The sequence below is a fragment of the Cynocephalus volans genome, chromosome 3 (genome assembly GCF_027409185.1).
Source record: "Cynocephalus volans isolate mCynVol1 chromosome 3, mCynVol1.pri, whole genome shotgun sequence".
Lineage (NCBI taxonomy): Eukaryota > Metazoa > Chordata > Mammalia > Dermoptera > Cynocephalidae > Cynocephalus > Cynocephalus volans.
In genome coordinates, this window is record NC_084462.1 from 52150623 (window position 1) to 52171478 (window position 20856).

The 20856-nt window shown below is 37.9% G+C and overlaps 1 protein-coding gene and 1 pseudogene across 6 annotated transcripts in view; one reads left to right on the forward strand and one right to left on the reverse strand.

The window, feature by feature from the left end:
- Positions 1-20856, forward strand: part of AKAP13 (A-kinase anchoring protein 13) — a 337825-nt gene that overhangs the window by 8678 nt on the left and 308291 nt on the right. The gene's annotated exons all lie outside the window — the stretch shown is intronic.
- On the reverse strand, positions 7483-8404 carry LOC134372538 (uracil-DNA glycosylase-like; annotated as a pseudogene).

Genomic DNA, 20856 nt, shown 5'->3' on the forward strand with positions numbered 1-20856 from the left:
CTATGAACATACTCTAGTTTTATTATATGTGTCATAAGTCACATTTTTTCACCCTGGTATAATTATATCCAAAGTAGCCAGCTCAAAATTCCAGCTTGTTCTTTTTATAAGTAGAAAATCATTGTGGTCTACTCCTAAAGTTTTCCTAGAATTCTTAAAAACATTCTAGGCTTCTGTGTTTGTGCCTTGAAAGTATCAAAAACTTGCCAGTAGAATTGTATTTTCCTTCACATGCAGGAGCTTTGTGGGTGGAAATTAATAATTAACGTTTACGCACTCATTCACATCTTCAGAGTGATTTACAAGTATTTAATTAGTTTATGTTTAACCTATGTTAGAAGTTGAAAAACCGGTTTTCACAGTTCATTTTTAGCTGTACCGAAGTGTTAGGGGGAGAAGGAGGGAGTCTTGAGTGAGAAAAGTGCAGGCTTGTGCCGTGCAGTGTTAAGCACCTTTCTTCAATCCTCTGGCTTTTAGCCCAGCTTAGCTCACATCAAGCAAGTTTTTTTGGGTGTATGCCCTCTGCTTAACGTAAGGGAGTGGAATTATATGGACTGAAAAAAAAGACACAGGGTAGGGTGGTTGGGGAAAGACCTGGGTGATTCAGTGAGCTGTAATGCAGCTTTCTCTCCTGTAGTTCCTTAAATGTGAATTGTTCTTATTTCAATCCTATGAGCATTTTGAGGGACAGGACACAAATGGAGCAGAGACTGTGGCAAATGAATAGAGCCCCAGTACATGCTGATTTCTGGGAAAAATGCTTTTCTTTTTCACTCCTGGTTTAGGAGATAACAACTCTGTAACTGGATACTTTGTTAGTTTCCTCACCACCACTTGTCACCTGATTCCATCTCCACTAACATGGCTTTTCCTTGGCAAGGTTGTGTAGTTGGAAGGAGACACTAGTCCAAGTTCAGCTGTTTCTGTCACATAACTAGCTGTGTGACCTTGAGCAGGTTCCTGCTTTTCCTTCTGCCCTTGAGTTCTTTTGTTCTATGAAACTGTATTAGTTAATGACTCACCTTTCTTTGAGTCCTAATGGAGTGGCCAAAGGAGGGCATAAAACTCGTGCTCTTGGACATGAAATCTGACAAACAATGTTTTTACGTCAGTGAGGATTCTTCAATGTTTCAGTGACTTCCTTCCTACTTTGCTTGGAATAGTTAATTAATTTTCTTATTGTTGCCAACCATATAGTAATACTATACTTTAAACATCTTTTCTTTTTCTAATACAGTGCAAAAATTGAACCGTTTGATGAATATTGTGTCTGGGTGTTTTCCTAAAACAGGACATGCAAATTTCTTTTTATCATTGCTTATAGCCCCATCATTCAGAGGGACCTAGTCATGAATCTTTGTCTAGATAACTTTGCCAGAGAAACCTTAGTATGTGATGGCAGAAAGAAAAATTCTGACAACTTGGCACGTATATTTAATTACATTTTTATCATGAATGGAAATCTGTTCTTTTAATGTGTTTGGTAAGAATGGCTCCAAACTTTTCCCTTTGTCAAGTACTGTGGTTTTTCAAGTCTTTCTTTTTTCCACTTTCCTTCTCTTGAAGTCTGAAAATTTTGAAAGTGAGGTGAGTCTGTGGCTGTTGAACCTCTTTGTAACATTAAATACACCCAGGTTTAAGCTCTTCATCCTTTCTTTCACCAACATTTATGGTAACCTGGAAAGAATGTTGTGCAGCTGGACCTTTAACAATACTATATGTGACCTCTGAATAATTGAAATTGACTTACTTGTTTATAGCCACGCTTTTATTTGAAAGGCTGTCTGAAGGTAACATTTATTTACATTTTTTGAAAAATACTTTTTTTTCAGGATAAATTATGTATACAAATTAGATGAGATAGAAGCTTTCTTTTGGAAACCTTGCTGGTTATAGTGGTATAATGGGCTACAGAAATAAGCGGCGTATCCAGCAACTAGGATAAATGATTATTTTTCTTGTTTGGGCTAGGAATTTGAGTTGTGCTGTTTTCAGTTACCTCTTTAATTTTCCCATGTTGTCTTTGGCCACTGTTTATTTTCTTTGTCCCAGTCAATTTAGTAGGATTCGGTTGTCACATTGCTCACTGAATAGGTGGGATAAGGTAATGCAAAGTGTCTGTATTTTCTCCTGGATTATAAACTCCTTGAGGGAAGATTTTATCAGCTTTGTTCATCACTGTGTCCCCAGCACCTGGCATTGTGCATGACACAAAAGTTAGTTGCTGCTCAGGAAATGTTTGGATTGATAGAAGGATGAATGATTTTTTGATAAAAGTATACATATTAATAATGTATGTGTTTTATTAAATATAGTAGAATGTATCCTGTTGAGAGTAAGTGAACAGATCTTAATCTTTTCTTTCCCAATATCATTGTTAGTTTGATTTTGGTGAGTTTAAAGCATCCCTTTTGGGGGAAGAAAAGACACCATTTAAATGGAAGATTGGTCATTGTTGACCAAATCTGGTGGTAAAATTGGCATATACCTTTTGCCTGGTTTTTGTGCTTGGCCAGTGTAGGGCTCTATCACTTTACATTTTAACCCGGTAAGCAGCTTCATCACTGGCATGTGGATGGTTCACCTGAGAGAATGTAGGTAATAGCCTGCCTAATTTTAGAAAATTTTAAAATAATTTAAAAACATATTCAACATAGAACCGTAGAATTGACCCCTGTATACCTGTTACTCAGATTCTAGAGAATTAGCAAGATTTTGCTATTCTCTGCATGTATCATTTTAAAAATAACAGCCGTCTTGCGATATAGTCTGTATACCATAAAATTCACCCATTTCACTTTAATATGTTCATTCTAGTTGTCTTGAAAGTCACAACCAACTATGTATTCTTTTCTTAACAGTGATTTTAAAGTGGTATTTTTACTCCAATGTATAATACTAGAAACCATTAAATGTCTCTGTAAAACATGGTATGATATGTTTCCAGGGTACTGAACAGATAACTTTAACTTAAAGCCAGCGAGTGCTTAGTAGCCTATTTTCCTTTCAGCAGAGTAATTACAGAAATAGGACCAATAGAACCGTAAACCTTCTATTAAGCACTTTTGTATGAAATCTGAGGTTTCTGTCAAATTAGACATGGAAAATTAGACAAAGCTGCACAGATTACTGATCTATGCAGTTTTTGAGTACTTCTCCCTTTTGTTAGACTTTTTTCCCCCCCCCAGGTGACTGGTTCTCTTGAATACCGGTACAGGAATGTTATGATTTATACAGAATTATTTTTGGTTTCATGTCAGTAGTTTTTTCACCTCCCCCATAGAATTTAGTGATCTTTTTTTTCCTCCTTGAGTATTTTTCTTCTTAAAATGCATTCTAATTTGTTTTGGTTTTTGTGAAGAAAATACTCTTTTAGGTAATTGAATACCTTCGTAAATTTTGTAATTTCTTAATAATTCACTTCGCAAGATACATAAAATGTGTTGATTTTTCTTATGCTACCTAATAATTCAAATCTTCATCTTAAAAGCTTTCATTTGAGGGCCGGCCTGTGGCTCACTTGGGAGAGGGTGGTACTGTTAACGCCAAGGCCACGGGTTCGGATCCCTATATAAGGATGGCCAGTTAGCTCACTTGGGAGAGTGTGGTGCTGACAACACCAAGTCAAGGGTTAAGATCTTCTCATCGGTCATCTTTATAGGGATGGCCAGTTAGCTCACTTGGGAGAGCGTGGTGCTGACAACACCAAGTCAAGGGTTAAGATCTCCTCATCGGTCATCTTTATAGGGATGGCCAGTTAGCTCACTTGGGAGAGCATGGTGCTGACAACACCAAGTCAAGGGTTAAGATCTCCTCATCGGTCATCTTTAAAAAACAAAACAAGACAAAACAAAATCTTTCATTTGAAGCCCCAAGAACAATTGATACACTGTTTTTCATGGCCTCTACTTGTATATAGTAGGTCCTAAGCTCATAGATTTTCTGAAATGTCACAGTATTTTCACCCTCTGTGGTAAAGTACTATTTTGGCTGCTTTGCCAAAAGTGCTTGTGGCAGTCTGAAGATTACCACTGTAATAGTTCACTAGGATGTGTGCTTGTGAATGCAGAGTTTTCTCTCCTGAGTTCAAATAAAAGTAATGGTTCACCTGTGAGAAACCTCAGGACTCAAATACTAATTAGAGGAAGAATTATATCTATTCTATTCCCCTCAGCCTTGATGCCTGTTGAAATCTTACAGGGACAAGTTCACTAATATAAAAGCTGTCATTTATTGGGAATTGCCATTGATTTAGATATCTTATGTATATCAGTTCTCATCTCTGCAAGGAAATTTATTTTTATGATTTTGCCAGAGAAGGAAATTGAGGCCCAGGGAGGTTAATTAATTTAAAACGCTTCATTCAGCATTTTATTAAAGGTCTGATGTATGTCAGGCACACCACTAGGTGCCAGGGATTGAGGGGTGAACAAAATAAGACATGGTAATTGTCCTTGAAATGCTCGTGATTTTGTTTCTTGATTAATATATGATAGCAACAATAATACTAGTGGTAATTGCCATCATTCATTATTGCTTTCCATTTGCCAACCTTAGTAAAGTGCTGTACAAGCCCTTATCTCATTTTAGTCCTCACAACTCTAAGTGGTGGAATTTGTTATTATACATATTTTATCCATGAGGAGACTGAGGCTCAGAGAAGCTGATTTGCTCAGGGTCATGCAGTTAGTATGTGGCGGAGTTGGGACTTCAACATGGATCTGTGACTCTAGAGCCCAAACTCTTCTACGTGCCTCTTTCTAGCAAGAGTTGAAATAAGTAATCATGGGAAAGGGATATCAATTGTGAGCTATGCTTTTGGCAGAACTTTGACTTTGTCAATAGATTTATTTTTATGGTTAACTTTCCACTTTATAATCTCTTATTCTAGGAGCGATCAGATAGTTTTCATGACTCACAAAAGACATTTTTAAGAAGTCTTATTTTTATTACAACAGTAATGTACAAATTCCTCTAAAAATTTAGGAATTACATATAACCCCCCACCCAGAAGTACATATATGACTAAGTGACACTACCTAGAGAAATTTTGGGGTATAATTTGTTGTTTTTCTTTCCAAACTTGAAAATTTGTAGAGGGTGTGTGTGTGTGTGTGTGTGTGTGTGTGTGCGCGCGTGTGCGTGTGCGTGCGTGCATGTGTATTGTGTATGTGTGTACATATATGTAAGCCATATGTGACATTTTATATACTCTGGAGAAACAGATTATAAAACATTCATGAATATACCTTTACGTGATATCAAGTAACTGACATAATTATTTTAATGGTTATATAGTAGTTCATTTTAGTATTTAGATTTAGCCTAAGCTCATTAAATATCCTATTATTTGAATATTTACCTTGTATTTTTTTTTTCTTCTTTCCCCTTTTCTTCCCCCTCCTTCCTTTTTGCTATATAACCATTGCTGTGATGAACAACCTTGTACATACATTTTTGTAACCTTGTTTTACCTCTTTCTCACAGAAATGGAATTGCTAGGGCAAAGGATATACATTTCAACAGCTGTTGAAAGATATTGTAGAATTGTCTATAGAAAGCTTATATCATTTATACGCCCACTGGCAGAGTCTAAGAGGTCTGTTTCCCATTTCTCCATAACCTTTAGAAAGCAAGTTTTTAAAGTTCTAAATGCCACGATAGTATTACTAATAGAATTACTGGATTTCTGGCAACCAATAATAAATGAAAGAACTCTATTTCTAAAAGAATGGGATGTAACTCATGAAGCATAGTCACCACTTTCTTAAATACTGAAATTTAATCTAAGATCAGTTCTCAATATTAAAAGGCACATGAAGGAAACTTTCAAACAAAAGGAGTCACTGATACCATGTTCTTGTGGTTACTCCTTAACTGTCAGCCCAAATTAGCTCCAGCAGTGAGACCGTTATTTGAGGTACTATTTGTAGAGATCATGAGGAGTAAGGTCCATTTCTACTCAAAGAACTCTGTGAGAGATGACCTGCGGCCATTCCGTTGCACATGCAAATACATGTAAAAATTAATGTTATATCTAATTTAGTTCTGAAAGCACAAAAATGCATGATCCACATCTGTTTCCCCAAATCACAGTCATATGTGTTGACATTATGGTTCAAATAAGCAAGAAAATAATTGGTTTTAGCTATAACAGCAGTAATTCTCATCAGATAACATTTGTCAAGTTTTTCTGTACTATAGGAGGGAGAACCAGTTTCATCGGAGGTTATAAGTCAGGTAGGTGTCTAAGGTGATCTCCTGGCATTGGTGATACTTCAAAGTGTCTCTGTTTCGCTAGCCACTCTTTTTCTTTCTATTTTTTCTTTTTAAACTTCAGCAATCTTTATTACCAAACTCGTGCAGGATTAACTCTTTAACCCTGCTAACAGCAGCACCACTGTCTCTGACAAGTTCAAGGATAGAAGTGCAGACTCAATAAAGAATGTCTCTTTAAAAAGGGATTGAGGAAAAAAAATACCTGCATAAGTATTTTCTTAAAAAGTAAAATTCTCCAGTACTGCAGAAAAATACCCCCAAATGATTTCAGTCCATAGAAAACAGCATTTGGCAATCTGTGTTGCCTTAAAAACCCCAACTCAGGGTAACCCTAGGAGAAAATCACCCTCACGTTAAAACAAACAAACAAAAAAGCCCTTTTCTCCTTTTCCTTGTTCAATTTCTATCCCTTATTCCAAGAAACACCCAAAAAATGACAGGATAAACAAGACCCAGCTCACTTCTCTCAGCCTCTATCTGTTAAGGCTCACACCAAGGATTATTCCTTGGGAATCTTCAACTCTACTACAATCAGGATGTTGATCTCTAATATCTGGGCCAGACTTCTAGAAACTTGCAAAACATCTTCATGCTTCCTTCAGGGAGGGGCCCAAGGCTTCCTTTAGAGATTAAGGGCAAAGTCTACCTGGAATGCCTGACGGGCTGGGAACCAGGGGGCCCTTTTAACAAAAACGCCTAACATTTTACAAAATGAAGTCTAACCTACCAGGTAAGAACAAGTAGCAGCAGGCACCAAACTATTGGCTGTACCAAAAAGGTACATACACACCTCCTCTGGTTAGCCATAAAGGTAAGGGAGATGAAGAGAGCCAAGTGAGTATTTGACCGCATCTGCATTTTAGGCCAAAGCCATGTTGCAGAGAAAAACATTCCGTTTTTGCTGTTTCTTGTTGGATCAAGCTGCCATTCCTGGGCAGCCTGGTTCATGGCTGCTTTCTGGAAGCTTTTTCCCCTTAGGCAGAGTACTTAAGAATTAGTGGAGAAATTTTCAGTTCAACTTCAGAACTGACAAATAATTCAATAGCAGGTTCTTGAAACCACCGGTGATGGGCTGGCTGGTTAGATCAGTTGGTTAAAGTGTGGTGTTGTAACACCAAGGTTAGGGGTTTGGGCCCCTGTACCAGCCAGCTGCCAGAAACCAGACAGACAAAAACCACCAGTGGAGACAGACCACATCTCAATTCAGGATCGCAGCTCCTTCCAGTCGATGAGCTTCCTGCCAGCCTTCTACAGCATCTCATTGGTTTTTTACAAATATCTACATTCAACAAATCCTCTGTATACCGACAACAGGAAGGAATGAGCAGTCTGCAGTACGTGGTGCCACTTCCTATCCATGTCACTGCCCTTTATCTGAGCATAAGAGCCCCAGAGAAAGAAGCCAAGGCTGTTCAAGTTCTGATTTAGCCAGAACACAGTCACACATCAGTAAATTGTTCCCAACCTCTTTCCTTATGAGAATTGGCTTGACGGGCTTGAACAGTAAGGATAACATTGAGTAGAACATCTTGTTTGGCTTACCCAGATAAATCTCCAAAACTGTCTGTGTTGGTAGAGAGCTCTTTATAAATGTTTTCCAAATTGGGTGGAGGTGGAATGGGTCTTTGAACACTAAAGCAGAGCCCATGAGATTGATTAGGTCCATGATATGGATCCTGTCCCAGGATGACAATCTTAACATCTTTTACATCACACATTTGAGTCCATGTGAAGACTTGGTTTGGGGGTGGTTAAACACTGATATTTTCTGTCTTCTGCAACAAATCTCATTAGCTTTATAAAATACAGCTTCCTGAAGTTTCTGCTGAGGTGCTTTTTCCAACTCTCACCAAAGCTCAAGGGTGTGCTATAGACGGTGAGTCTGAGCAGGGCCGTGGCCTTGCTCCTTTGGATGCGGACCAGCTGCTTGGGGCTCAATGGCGAGGAGTGTGGTATGCTGGGCTCATGCTGCCCAGCACTTCTCGGTGTGGCTGGCTGCTGCATCCCCGCTGTCCTCAGCTGTAGTCACCACGCTGGTCCACAGGTCAGCTGGCTTGGGGTTGTGGGCACATTGCTTCCTGATGGGCCTCAAGGAGAAGGTGCAGAGCGTCTTCTGGCTAATCATCCCAGAGCCAACGAGTAAGCAAACACACCCTGTTGGCCATTATTCGGAGTATTATTCCTCTTTACACAGAAAGAGCTGATTAATTACAGTTTAGTAGATAAATCATATCAATAGAAGTAGAAGAATTGAGTTATGATGGCTCTGTAATAGTTGTCCTGGAATATGTAGGTGGCTATTCAGTTGTGGGAGGACTTCTGTAGTTTTCTTGGAACCACCCAGTTTTTTATGTAACATACCTGATTTTTGAACTGTTCATATTCTTTGATAAGTTTGGATATTATTTTGTTCTGGTGGAAACCCTCATCCTCTCTGCCAACTGGAATTGATCAGAATTTTTATAGGCCTCTGAAATGGCCTCTGTTTTGGAAATCCTTTGGGGTCAGCCCAGCTCTAATTTTTTCCTGTTATCACTGCATTTTTTGAGCTTGAATCTCAGAAGTGTGCCATCCTGCTTTCTCACTGTTTCCTCCTCCTTGTAACTTGACTTGTAAACTGTTTACCAGAGAAGCTTGTCATTTTTGTCTCAGCATTTTCTTGACATACTTGCCCTTTTGGGGGCTGGCTGGTTAGCTCAGTTAGTGAGAGCCTCGGTGTTACAATACCAAGGTCAAGGGTTCGGATCCCCATACTGGGCAGCCATCCCCCCCCAAAAAAACAAAAAACTACCCTTTTGCAGATGCAGAAAAGGGAGTATGTAATGACATTCAGCAGGTCAGGTAATGCATAGGAATTTGGTATCTAACATTTCAGAGGATTCTTCCTTTGGGTCCCATTATTTTTTGTCTTTACTATCTTAAGGATCTGGGATAAACGCAGTAGGCTTGAAATCAGTGCTAGGAATTAAATGTTCCTCTGCAGTTCTGGGACATGTGACAGTTCTAATGGGGAATAAAATAATAAGAGAATGAATAATGTGAGAGTAATAAGAGATTAATTAGAATGTAAGGATGCCAGATTAAAAATTGGAAGGCTGCAATTCAGTAGTTATGATAGAGATGAAAAGGGCAAATTCTGATGCAAAGCATTCTGTAGTGTGTGGACAGACACCGGATTTAGGATTCAGTAGGTTTGGGTTCTAGACTTAGTTTGCTACTAACAACTTCGGGCAAGTCATTTAGCCCACCTTGCCTCAGTTTCTGCCATTAAAAATGAAGGAGTTAGACTGCTGCAGCCCCCCCCCCCCCCCCAAAAAAAAAAAAGGTATTCTCAAGTTCTGGAGATCCTTGGAATTACATCAGGGGCCCAAATGGGGTTTGGAAGAGCATGGCACCACCGATTGGTGCCACACAGAGTAGCTCCACTTTTTTCTGCTTTCCTTTTGTGAGTTTCTTGTAATGTTTCCTTTAAAGGAAGTTCTATGGCCAAATATCAGTTTCAGAACATCTGGACTGAAACTTCTTGAGAGTACCTTCTAATGCTAAGATTTAGTGTTTATGAATGAATATCCATCCATTAATTGGGTGTCTTTGTTTTTGGTATAATTCTTTCAGGGTTAGGGAAATATTGGCTCAATTGCGAAGTAACTGTATAAAACAGTGGGTAATTGTCTATTTGACTACTTGGCTGTGCCCCGATGTTAAGTGCACTTGAGCTCTATCTCAACTAAACAATTAGGAATTAAAACACTTTCCCCCTCTCTCCTACCTTGGAAAATCCTGATGAAAGTTACAGAAAGTCATAGTCCTTGTTTAATAAAACATATTTGTACTGGCTGTCTTTTTTTGAGCACTGACCTTGTTGTCTCATTTAACCCTGTGATGGTTATCTCATTTAAATCTGGGATGGTCCTGTGAAATAGCTGGAGTTAATTCTACTGTGGGTGAGGTAATTGAGGGTTACAGAGATTCTTAGCTCAGCTAAACTCCCACAGCCAGTAAGTTATAAAGCTGTGAAACTAGGACTGTGTTTCTAAAATGTGTACATTTATTATGTTCACTTGCCTATCCTAGATTCACAGGAATTTTATAGCTTGAAGAAGTTACTAATAGCACCACTATTGCTCGTGTTTCTCATTAAGGAAATCTGGTAATGTAAGTAATTAGCGATTTTCATTGTTCTTAACTGCTTGTTATGTCAAGGACTCTTAATAATAGAGCAGAATGATTTGATCAGATTGTATATATTCCTATCGTTATGTCCTTATAAATAAGGAAAAAATGGGAAATTCACCAGATTAGAGCAGGATTAAGTAGACTATGCTTTTTTATTTTAAAGCTTGGAAATTATTCCCAAAAGAATAGGTATAAAAACTAAAACAAAACAAAACAAAAAAACCCTAAATTCTTTAAAGTCAGTGAACTTATAGAGAATAGATTGTTTCATGATCAGTGTGAGATTCTTGACATTTATAAGTCTACATAGGAAATTTGGTGGTAACTTTGATGTCCCAAGAACATGTTTACTATATTGGTACCTAATGCAAAGAAATTGGGCATTTTTTTTTTTCAAGACAGCAATTTATTACTAGACTTGGTAAAGACATGAAAATGTGATGGGTATTAGTGCTATTTACTAAAATTTCTGGTTCTCCTCTCTTATGCATGTGGAGTATCATGTTTTCCAGCCTCTTTCAAGTTGGTGTGGCCATGTGACTTGCTTTGACCAATGGAATGTGAGCAGACATGATGTGTGTCACTTTTGGATAGAAGCATTTGAAAACTGATGTGAAATCCTCTTTTTCCTTGCTGTTGGGACATGGAAGCACAAGTTGCTTTGGAAGTATCACATGATTAAAGCAGGTTAGAGTACTGAGTTGAGGCATAGAGGACAGCTGCCCTAGTGAGTTGTCTGGAGCTGCGGTGATCTTTGACTGTGGACTGAACTTTATTGTGTTCAGCCTCTGATATCTTCTGGTTGTTTTTTACTGTAATGTAACCCATCCTATGCTGGTGTTACTACAAACGTCATCAGAAATCATTAGTGTAGCAATTACTTGAAGTTGATATGACAAGCAAACAGAAAGGACATTGTTGGGGGGGAGGGGGGAGGTTTTGGTGATGGGGAGCAATAATCAGCCACAATGTATATCAACAAAAGAAAATTTTAAAAAAATAAAATAAATAAAATAAAATAAAATGCTCCTAAAAAAAAAAAAAGAACATATGATTTAACAGAAGACCACCTCTAGGTGCTTCTGTAAGAAGCAGTTAAGGATATGTATTAAAATTCTGGAATACTGCAAAAAAAAAAAAAAAAAGAAATCATTAGTGTAGTATATTTCTTTTTTTTTTTTTTTTTGTCGTTTTTTCGTGACCGGCACTCAGCCAGTGAGTGCACCAGTCAGTCCTATATAGGATCCGAACCTGCGGCGGGAGCATCGCCGCGCTCCCAGCGCAGCACTCTACCAAGTGCGCCACGGGCTCGGCCCAGTGTAGTATATTTCTAAGGAGAGGGATTGACCAAGAATGAAGCAAAATTACTTTGGATGCATATAAACTTAGTGACATAGTAAGTGGTAGATTTTTGCTTTTAGCTATTATCTGTTTTATGTTCTGTGAGTTTATTCTTCCTGAAGCACAGCTTTGGACCTATCACTGCCCTATTTAAGCATATTACTAGTTCTTCATTGACCACAGAATAAAATCTCAGTAAGGCCTGCCATAGTTTGGTTCTGACTTGACGTGCTTTTAAAACTCTTCTCTTGCCACTTTCAAGTATACGTCAGTAAACTTGTAAAAATGTAAAAATGCATGTTTCTCAAATGCATGCGCCTTTGCCCATTCATGCATTTGAGAAACATGTATTTTTATCACTTTGCCAGTGCTGAGGCTAGACTCGAGGGATGCACAGAATGTTCTTTCCCATCTCTTCATGTCTAATTCTGACAGCTTTTGATATGAGACTTGAAGAATATTTCTTACATATATCCTGCTTCATTCTCACATATAATCTCTTTCTGACCTCTCAAGTCTTCTCAGCACATTGCTTTCTATCATGTGTTATAAATTTTATGCGTATGTCTTATTCCCTTCTCTGGGCTAGTGTCACACTTTGGTATCCCTAGCACCTCGCTCCCAGCATGTGGTTGGGGCTCAGTAATGTTTACTGAGTGAATGGTTGTTAGATTGTTGCTGTGTTGAAAAACCAATGATTAATTTGCTTTTGTTTGATAAATTGTCAGTTATCTTTAAAGTTCTTTTGCCTTCCTTGCTTACATTTACCTCTTTCCAGCTATTATCATTGTGTTTGTACATTCTTAGTACATGGTAGGGCCTTATGTGGCAATGGTTGTGTTTTTTTCCACGAACTGTATCTAGAATGCCGTATCCTAGGACACACTGATGAGTCTTTTTTGCCGTTGTGTAAGATCTGCTTTGTGTTTTAAAGATCTACCATAGGGTTTCTTAATGTGACTTATGAGATAAGTCTAAGGCTTATGGACCAAATGTCTTAACTAGTTCAGACTTTGTTTTGTCTTGATGTTTTGCTGTATCTACTGATAGTCTCCTGCAAGATATGTACTCTTGATTCAGGGTTTTGAACTGGGTAGTAAAAAGACCCAGATTCTAATCTAGTTCAGCTGCTAGCTAACTTTGTTAACTTTGGTTGTGAACTTTGTATCTATAAAACAAATGGGTTTGACAAGAATCCATGATTTACATCCAGATTTTACCATGGACCAGGTGAGTTATTTGAATTCTAATCTACCATGGATGTAAAAACTGGAGACAAAATTCTGGTAGAGTTGGTGTAGGGTGAGAGAAACTAAATTTATTGAGTGCTTACTGTGTCCCAGATACTGTTATTTGCTTTACTTACTATCCTATGAGGAAACTTTTATCTCCATGTTTTAGTTAAGGAAATCTGAGGTGCAAAGAAACCAGGATACTTGTAGAGTTAGTAAAGGTGGGATCCAGAGCTTTGGCCAAAGTCAGTCTCACACCAAAGCCAAGGTTCTTTTCATTGTGAGTTGCGAACAGTTATAGACTTTGCTAATCGAGTGTCCTTGACAAATGCAGGGTGGTGTGTATGTATGTCTCTTGAGGAAGAACTTTCTGTTGCATATGACAGTATTGGTAGAATAGTCTTAAGATACAAAGGAGAGTGACTGGATAAACAAACTGTTTCTCTGAATCATCTGTTAAGACTCCATGCTTCACAGTAGTGCAGTACTGTAATTCCCATTGTTTCTGTGCATTTTACATGTTGAATGAAGGGACCATGACTGAAATTCCCATGGTGTCGTGTGATTTCATGATTGTAGGTTCACGTCTTGCTTGCTCTCAACTATTTTTTGTGATCTTGGGCTAGATACTTGGCCTTTTTTGAGCTGTAGTTCCTTTGTGTGTAAAATGGGGAAAACAATACTTACCTTATATACCATGTTGCTGGGGCACATAGTATGTGTTCAGCAAGCACTTCTTTTTCATCTGTGGTTGTAGCTATAATTGGGAAGATTTTTTTTTCCTTTTTTTTGGTGGCTGACCGATATGGGGATCTGAACACTTGACCTTGGAGTCTGTCAGCAGGGAAGAATTTTTTTTTTTTTTTAAAGATGACCAGTAAGGAATCTTAACCCTTGGCTTGGTGTTGTCAGCACCATGCTCAGCCAGTGAGCTAACCGTCCATCCCTGTATAGGATCTGAACCCATGGCCTTGGTGTTATCGGCACTGCACTCTCCGGAGTGAGCCACAGGCTGGCCTGGGAAGAATTTTTTTTGAAAGTATAGATCATGATGTAGGACATTGGAACGTGGAAGAGGTGCTATACAGCAGGTACTGACCTTTTCAGTCTGCATTCTTGTTAAATAAGTTAGTTACAGTATTTGTATGTTCCTGTTTTGGGAGACATAAATTGGCTAATAAGTTGTTTGCAACGTTGTTTTTTTGCTAATTTTTGTAACTGCAATTAAATTCCACAGTTAACATTTTGTGTAAGTGGAATATAGACACTTTAGGGAAAACTGTGTAAGAGTGGAGCTAATTTGATGGTTTCTTGGAGCAGATTTATCTTGGGACTCCAGTCAGTAAACATTTGAAACAGTATATTGTGGGCTAGGTTCTAAAAGAACCAAAGGAGAGTAATGCCACAGTCCCAGGTCACAAAGAGTGTATCTCTGGACGATAAACTCTGGATATTTTGTTTTGCTCACAAAACAAGAAGAATAAATTTTATGCCAGTTTTAAGTACAAGTGGTATAAGCTTATAAAGAAAATGAGAAGAATGAATGCGTACCAGCCACCAGGGATGCAAAGATAATTTTGGGGTATAGTGAGGGAGATGGAAGTTTGTGGGGTAGTGGTGATATAATGCCTATTTGTGGTATACAGAGTTCTGAGGAACAGAGATGAGGGATAAGTGATGTGACATTTGCACTGGATCTTAAAGCATTAGTAGGAGTTTGCCAGGCATGATGTAAAGAGAGAAGGAATGGAATGGGGCTCATGCAGTACTACAATGTATGCAAAGAAACAGACATCAAAGAGCTTGGTATGTTTCAGCACAGTGAGCAGTGAGGTGTAGTTGAGTTATTTAGTGTGGGTAGGGTGTGGTCACAGAATTAGGTTGGAAGGTCAAGGTTGGGTGGGTGGGAGTGTCTCTGTGTTGTGCTAGGGAATTTAGAGTTTGTCCTGAAGCAAAAGGAAGGGTAGTCTTTTGCTGTGGGTAGCCATTCTGGGAGCAGTATGGCATAGGGAGAAGGAAGCCCTGCCTCTCAGACAAGTTAGAAGAGACCATTACGCTAGTTTAGGACAGAGATTGTGAGGGTTTGAATGTGGAGGGGAGTCAGCAGATCTACTGGACGTTTTGAAAGTCGAATGGGTGAAACTTGGTGAATAGATGGTGGTAGTTATCCAGGTTGACTGGGAGTTTCTAGCATAGGCTGCTCGGTGAATGATGTGTACTAATTCTGGCATGCAGATGAGATAGGCTTCCTGGGAGAGGAGGTAACATTTAAAAACTTTCTCATGGATTTAGTAATGATATTAACAAATACGATTTTTGGATACATTTGGAAGATTTGTATAACTCAAGGTACAGTATTTTCCATATGGATAATGTATTATGTTACAAAATCATGCTTGGGTACATGATTCATTCAAAGTAAAGGATAGACCAGTGACTTTCAGTGTAACAGAGTACAAAAAAGTCATTGATATAATTTATTTTACATTGCAGCTAACCTTTAAGAAACTACCCACATGTCAGGTTTTGGTGTAATATCAAAGAAGAATGGTAGCAGTTATCTGAAAAGTCTATTAAAATACTCCTTTTTCCAACTATGTGTCTATGTGAGGTTGAATTTTTTTTCATGTACTTTAATCAAAACAGTGTTAACAGTTTGAATGCAGAAGCAGATAAGAGAATCCAGCCACCTTCTATTAAGCCAGACATTAAAGAGATATGCAAAAATATAAAAACAATGCTACTTGCTTATTACATTTCTGTTTTGTTTTGGAAAGTATAGTTATTTTTCATAAAAACATGTCATTTATTTTAACGTGTAATGAGTTCATTGCTATTTAAAAATGAATATTTTATTTTTGGTTTCAGTTTCTGATACAATAAGTATCAATAAATATAACCCACGGAACAAATGCTCTTTGGGATCCTTAATTTTTAGGAGTAAAAAGGGATCTCAGAAGACCAAGAAGTTTGCAACCACTAATTTCTAGCTTACAATGGATTGAGATAAGCTCCTGAGGAAATACTTTAGTTTCTGGGAAAATCTTCATAGAAACAGCACAGAAGAGAAGATAAATCGTTTTTGTTTTTATTATTGTTGCTTTGCCTCCCACGGATTTGTCACCCCTTTTCCCCTGGGTGATGGAGCTGCCAAAGATTACTCAAAGCCCATCTCTTCTGAGCAGCGAGAAGCCCCGAAAAGGGGTTAATCTCCCAGAACCCTCAAAAGAGAGGCATTCCTTCCATTTGGGAAATTAACCATGAATTGGGGTTCTCTTCCCGCATTTATTCTCGAGACCAGGAAGTTTCAGGAAGAGAACATAGGTGGGGTTTTTGCTAAGTATAGTTTAACAAGTTTAACAATAGAAGCTGCTAACATTCAGTAAGACAAGCAAGGTGACATTCCATAATGCAATTTGCAAGAAGTTAAGTCGATCTACCAACAAAAGCTTGATTTCAGCAAACATTCTCTTCTTACAGCAATTTCCCAGTATCTTTACATATCAATCAGTAACCTGTCTGTCTTTGCGCCAGCAACCTTGCTGTGTTAACAATTCTTTATCTTACAACAGAGAAAAGATTGGAGAAAATTTCCTGTCTCTTGCAAGGTTAACATTTGAAACTGCAAGGCTTTGGAAAACCAGGCCCTGTGAAATACATTTGCTTTATGTATACTCCACAATTATAATGAGTTATATTTATTGGGCACTTAATATGTGCTTGGTATTGCAGTAAAGAGTACCTATATTTCCTCTTAACTTTTGTCTTCCAACCTATATATTATGTCAGTTTTACAAATCAGGGCTAAGGCACAGAGAGGTTAAATAATTGGCTCAGACTTATTCAAGAGGTAAGTAGCAGAGCCAAGTTTTAGACTTAATTCAGGTCTGATTCAAAAGCCTGAGCTCTTCATCATGATGCTCTATTGCCTCATGGAAAAGTGTGTGATAAATCAGGACCGTGTTGACACTACAAGTTGATCCTTAGAAAAAATGTAGAATGCCGTTATCTAGATTGTTGATGAAAGGTTAAGGCAGAACCTCCTGCCAATGAAGGTTGAAGCTGAAGCTCCTGTCCATATTTTCTTTTTAACCCAGGCCGTAGTCTTGTACTGTTTTGTGGAACCAGATATTTAGAAGGTGGTTCTTTCAGATCTTTAGAACAGACCATGACTGGAAGTCTATGGACTTTTTTTCTATGGATTACAAGTAGTCAGTATGTGAATTGAGCTCAAGGTTAGGGAGGTTTACAGGATGGCTTTAGTTCAGAGGCCACTGCTTGTGTTAGTTGCCCTGTCATTTCATTCAGCAACCTTAGATTGCCTGAAAGTGTTATTTTTGAATCATAAAGGAGTTTTCCCATTGGGAAAAAAGGATATGGGAATGGAGTTGAAGTCAGGTGAAGGTGAGGAGAATAGCATTGTTTGTCTGATCCCAGGCTTTTGGGTTATTGTGCTGAGAGCATCAGGTGACTGAAAAGAAAGCAAGCGTGAAAGCAGATTCAGAAAAGTGGAAGCAACTCAAGCACAGAAGCGTACGTTACTGCAGTTTCAACTCACGAAGTGAAAATGGCTGTGTGTTCTCAGGTCCTCTCCTTTGGGATCATTTGCACAGCACTTTTTTTTCCTGCTTGGTAGGTTTGCTGATTGAGAACACCTCAGAAGCATTTGTATTCAGAGTCTCGCATGTCTGTCTAAGCAACTCAGCTTGCTACACTTAGCTATTTTAAAGTTCTCTTTCTAAATTTATTTTGAAAATAGTAATATGAATGGCTTTATTTATGTTATACATTATACTCCTTAATTAAGAAATATGTATTTTTTATTACACGTATACTCATTAAACTCATTGTTTTTCCTAGTCTTTTTTATTGGCTTATTGGAAATGGAAATAAAAGTGCCTGTCTTAGCTGAAAAGCAGGGGAAAAAAGGCATCTGTCATTCTTTTAAAATTTTTGGTCTTGATTAACTCAGCTTTCTTCCTAGATTTCTCTGTGACATTCATTTTGTGCCCTAAAACCAGAGTCTTCCGTTTGCTCAGCACTACAGTGGTGAGTGTGTAATTGGTACTTGTCTTTCAGATTTGTATTATGTAAATAGGCTCTGACAGGGGGCAAATTTAAACTGTTGTAAAGATTGCCTGTTCATTTCTCAAACTGTGTTTATGGTGGCATTCAATTGCTAATTATGTGAAGTTTTTAAAATGAGAGGCAAACAAAACGAGAATTTATGAATAATTGCACAGTAAAAAAAAATGGAAGAGGAATATGATCATTGTGCCTTCTTTTTTTCTCTCTGAACTAGTCAATAGCTTTTTATTCACAATGATAATTAACAAAAAAGATTCCTGTGCATACATAAAAATGAGTTGTAGTGAGATGTGGATGATGATGATAGAATGAAAATGGGAAAAAAAATCTTAATAATACAAATGATATGTGTATTAGTCCGTTTCTGTTGTTTATAACTAAATACCTCAAATGGGTAATTTATAAAGAAACCATATTTATTTTTTACAGTTTCAGAGACTGAGAAGTCCAAAGTCCAGGGAACACGTCTGGTCCTGGCCTTCTTGGTGGTGACAGTGACACAGGAATCTCACATGGCAGAATGGTGGAGCAGGGAGAGAGAGAGAGAGAACTCCTCATGCGCTCTCCTTTTAAAACCCTCAGAATCACATCCATGACCACCATTAAACCATCAATTTATTAGTTCACTTACTAGGGCATAGTCCTCACAATCTAATCACTTCTTCAAGGCCCCACCTTTCAGTTACCATAACAGGATTTCCCACCCTCTTACTGTTGTCACAGTGAGTTAAGTTTCTAATAGATGGACTTTGGTGGACACAAATTCAATCCACAGCAGTATGGTTACAGAGTATTCCTTTGTTTATGTAATTTGAAAAGTTAGCAAGCTCTAAAATAGGATAAGCAAGTTGGCAGACTATGTATTTTATTAATTCTTATATCAAAATGCTTTCTTATAATATGGTTGCTTTTTTATGATGAACAGTTCATTTGTTCTTGTTTCCTTTTCAAAGTTTTTTTGAGCAGATGACAAACTGAGATTTCCTAACTCTAGAAAGAAGCCAACAGACATCTGCCTGAGGCTTTTTTTTCTCTTAGCCTTCTGTTGTATTTGGGGAGTATTTTACTGGATGTAACTAAAAAAGTCTGGGAGGAGGGTTAGTATTCAGATTTCTAAAATTGATTTTGGGATTGTTATGTGGAGTTGTTTCTTTATGGTTGGGAAAAAACCACATGTGTAACTTCAGAGAGTGAGGAAGGGTGCTGTGTGAACTTTTTTGGTTGGTTCTCTGGAGTTGGGGTTGTTACTTAAATTTTACTCTCAGGTTTGGAGTAGAAGTCAAATTCCATGAGAAATTGATAATTTTTCTCTAGTCTGAGGAATTTCAGAGAGAAATAACTTTTTTTTTAAGCGAGCAATAAGTATGTTGATCATTAGTTTTAAAAAAAGTAATGGGAGATTTATGAGAAAGCTGATGCACTCAAAGCCCTATAGTTCAGTATGCACAGCTCTTTTCTTGAGCTTAAGAGTCATGGATTAAGGTAGATTTGTAAGTAGAAAAATGAGTCAGTATGGTAAATGGCATTAGAAAAATTTTAACAAAGTGAGGTGGGAACACAGAAGGACAAAGCAACTATACTAATATCTGCTTTGAGGAGTTGGGGAGAGAAGGAGGAGGGAAGGGCATTCTGAAACCTTGAGAATGTTAAAGAATGGGGTAGGGTTGCTCTTTTATTAGCTCAGAGTTCACTGTACTATGCATTTGCATAAGTGGATATGTAAGACTTAGTCCAAACAACTCTCTTCATTGTGCAGTTTATGTTTAGCACTGTGCTAGGTTCTTGGGGAAAGGAGCTAAAAAAGAAATATAAGATGGGGTCTATACTTTTTTTGGGGGGGGGGGGTGGAACTACTCTGTGAGCAGCCTGAATAACGTTTGGTTCAAGACTCAGTTGTGGGTAGCCAGGCACTGTGGCTGCTTGGTGCTTTTGTTCATTCTGATTGTATCTTTTTTCCTCCCTACTGCTAAGCCACCTTGGAAATTATCCATTTCATTAATGTGAGGTGACGACATATACCTCTCCCCAGTAATACCCATGGGCATAACTGGTAACCACAGAAGTATTTGGGGCTTCAGTGGTCAGTGAATGTCTAAGGTTCTTAATTTCTTCCACGGCTATCTAGTTTTTAATGAGGAAAAAGAAATTTGAGAGAAGGTGAGGAATTTGCTTTAACTTGCAGGACATGTGAAGTATCGAATCAGATCTATTATGATTATGGGAATTTTGGCGTATGTTTGAATGGTAGACCGTGTCAAGGTCATTCTGCTGAAAAGTGACCCATTTGAAAACTAATATGTTTATGCCATTCCATCCTTAGCAAGGCCATAGTTTATCATTATGATTTTTTCTTCCTCTTTTCCACCCACTAAAAGGTAGTAAATTTCCTACACGTTTATTTTTCCTTGAAATTGTACAGTAACATGTAAGATGGCCTGTCCACATATGTTTCTATACTTATAGAATTGACATTTGTGTTATCTTAAGTGGAATTTATCAAAATGTGTTAATGTTTCAAAGTGAAATATGGAATTTTTTTTCACCAGTTTAATTGTATTTGTTACTTCCTCCTAAAAGAATATGAGTTAATGTTTAACTTGGACAGGTGATTGTTGCAATAACTTGCCCTTACAAGTTTACTAACTTAAGCACAAAAGGTAACTTTTTTCTTTTTGCTGATTGATGTTAAGTTCTAGATTGATATTGCAAGTATTAACATGTTCATCCTTGGCAGGGGCCA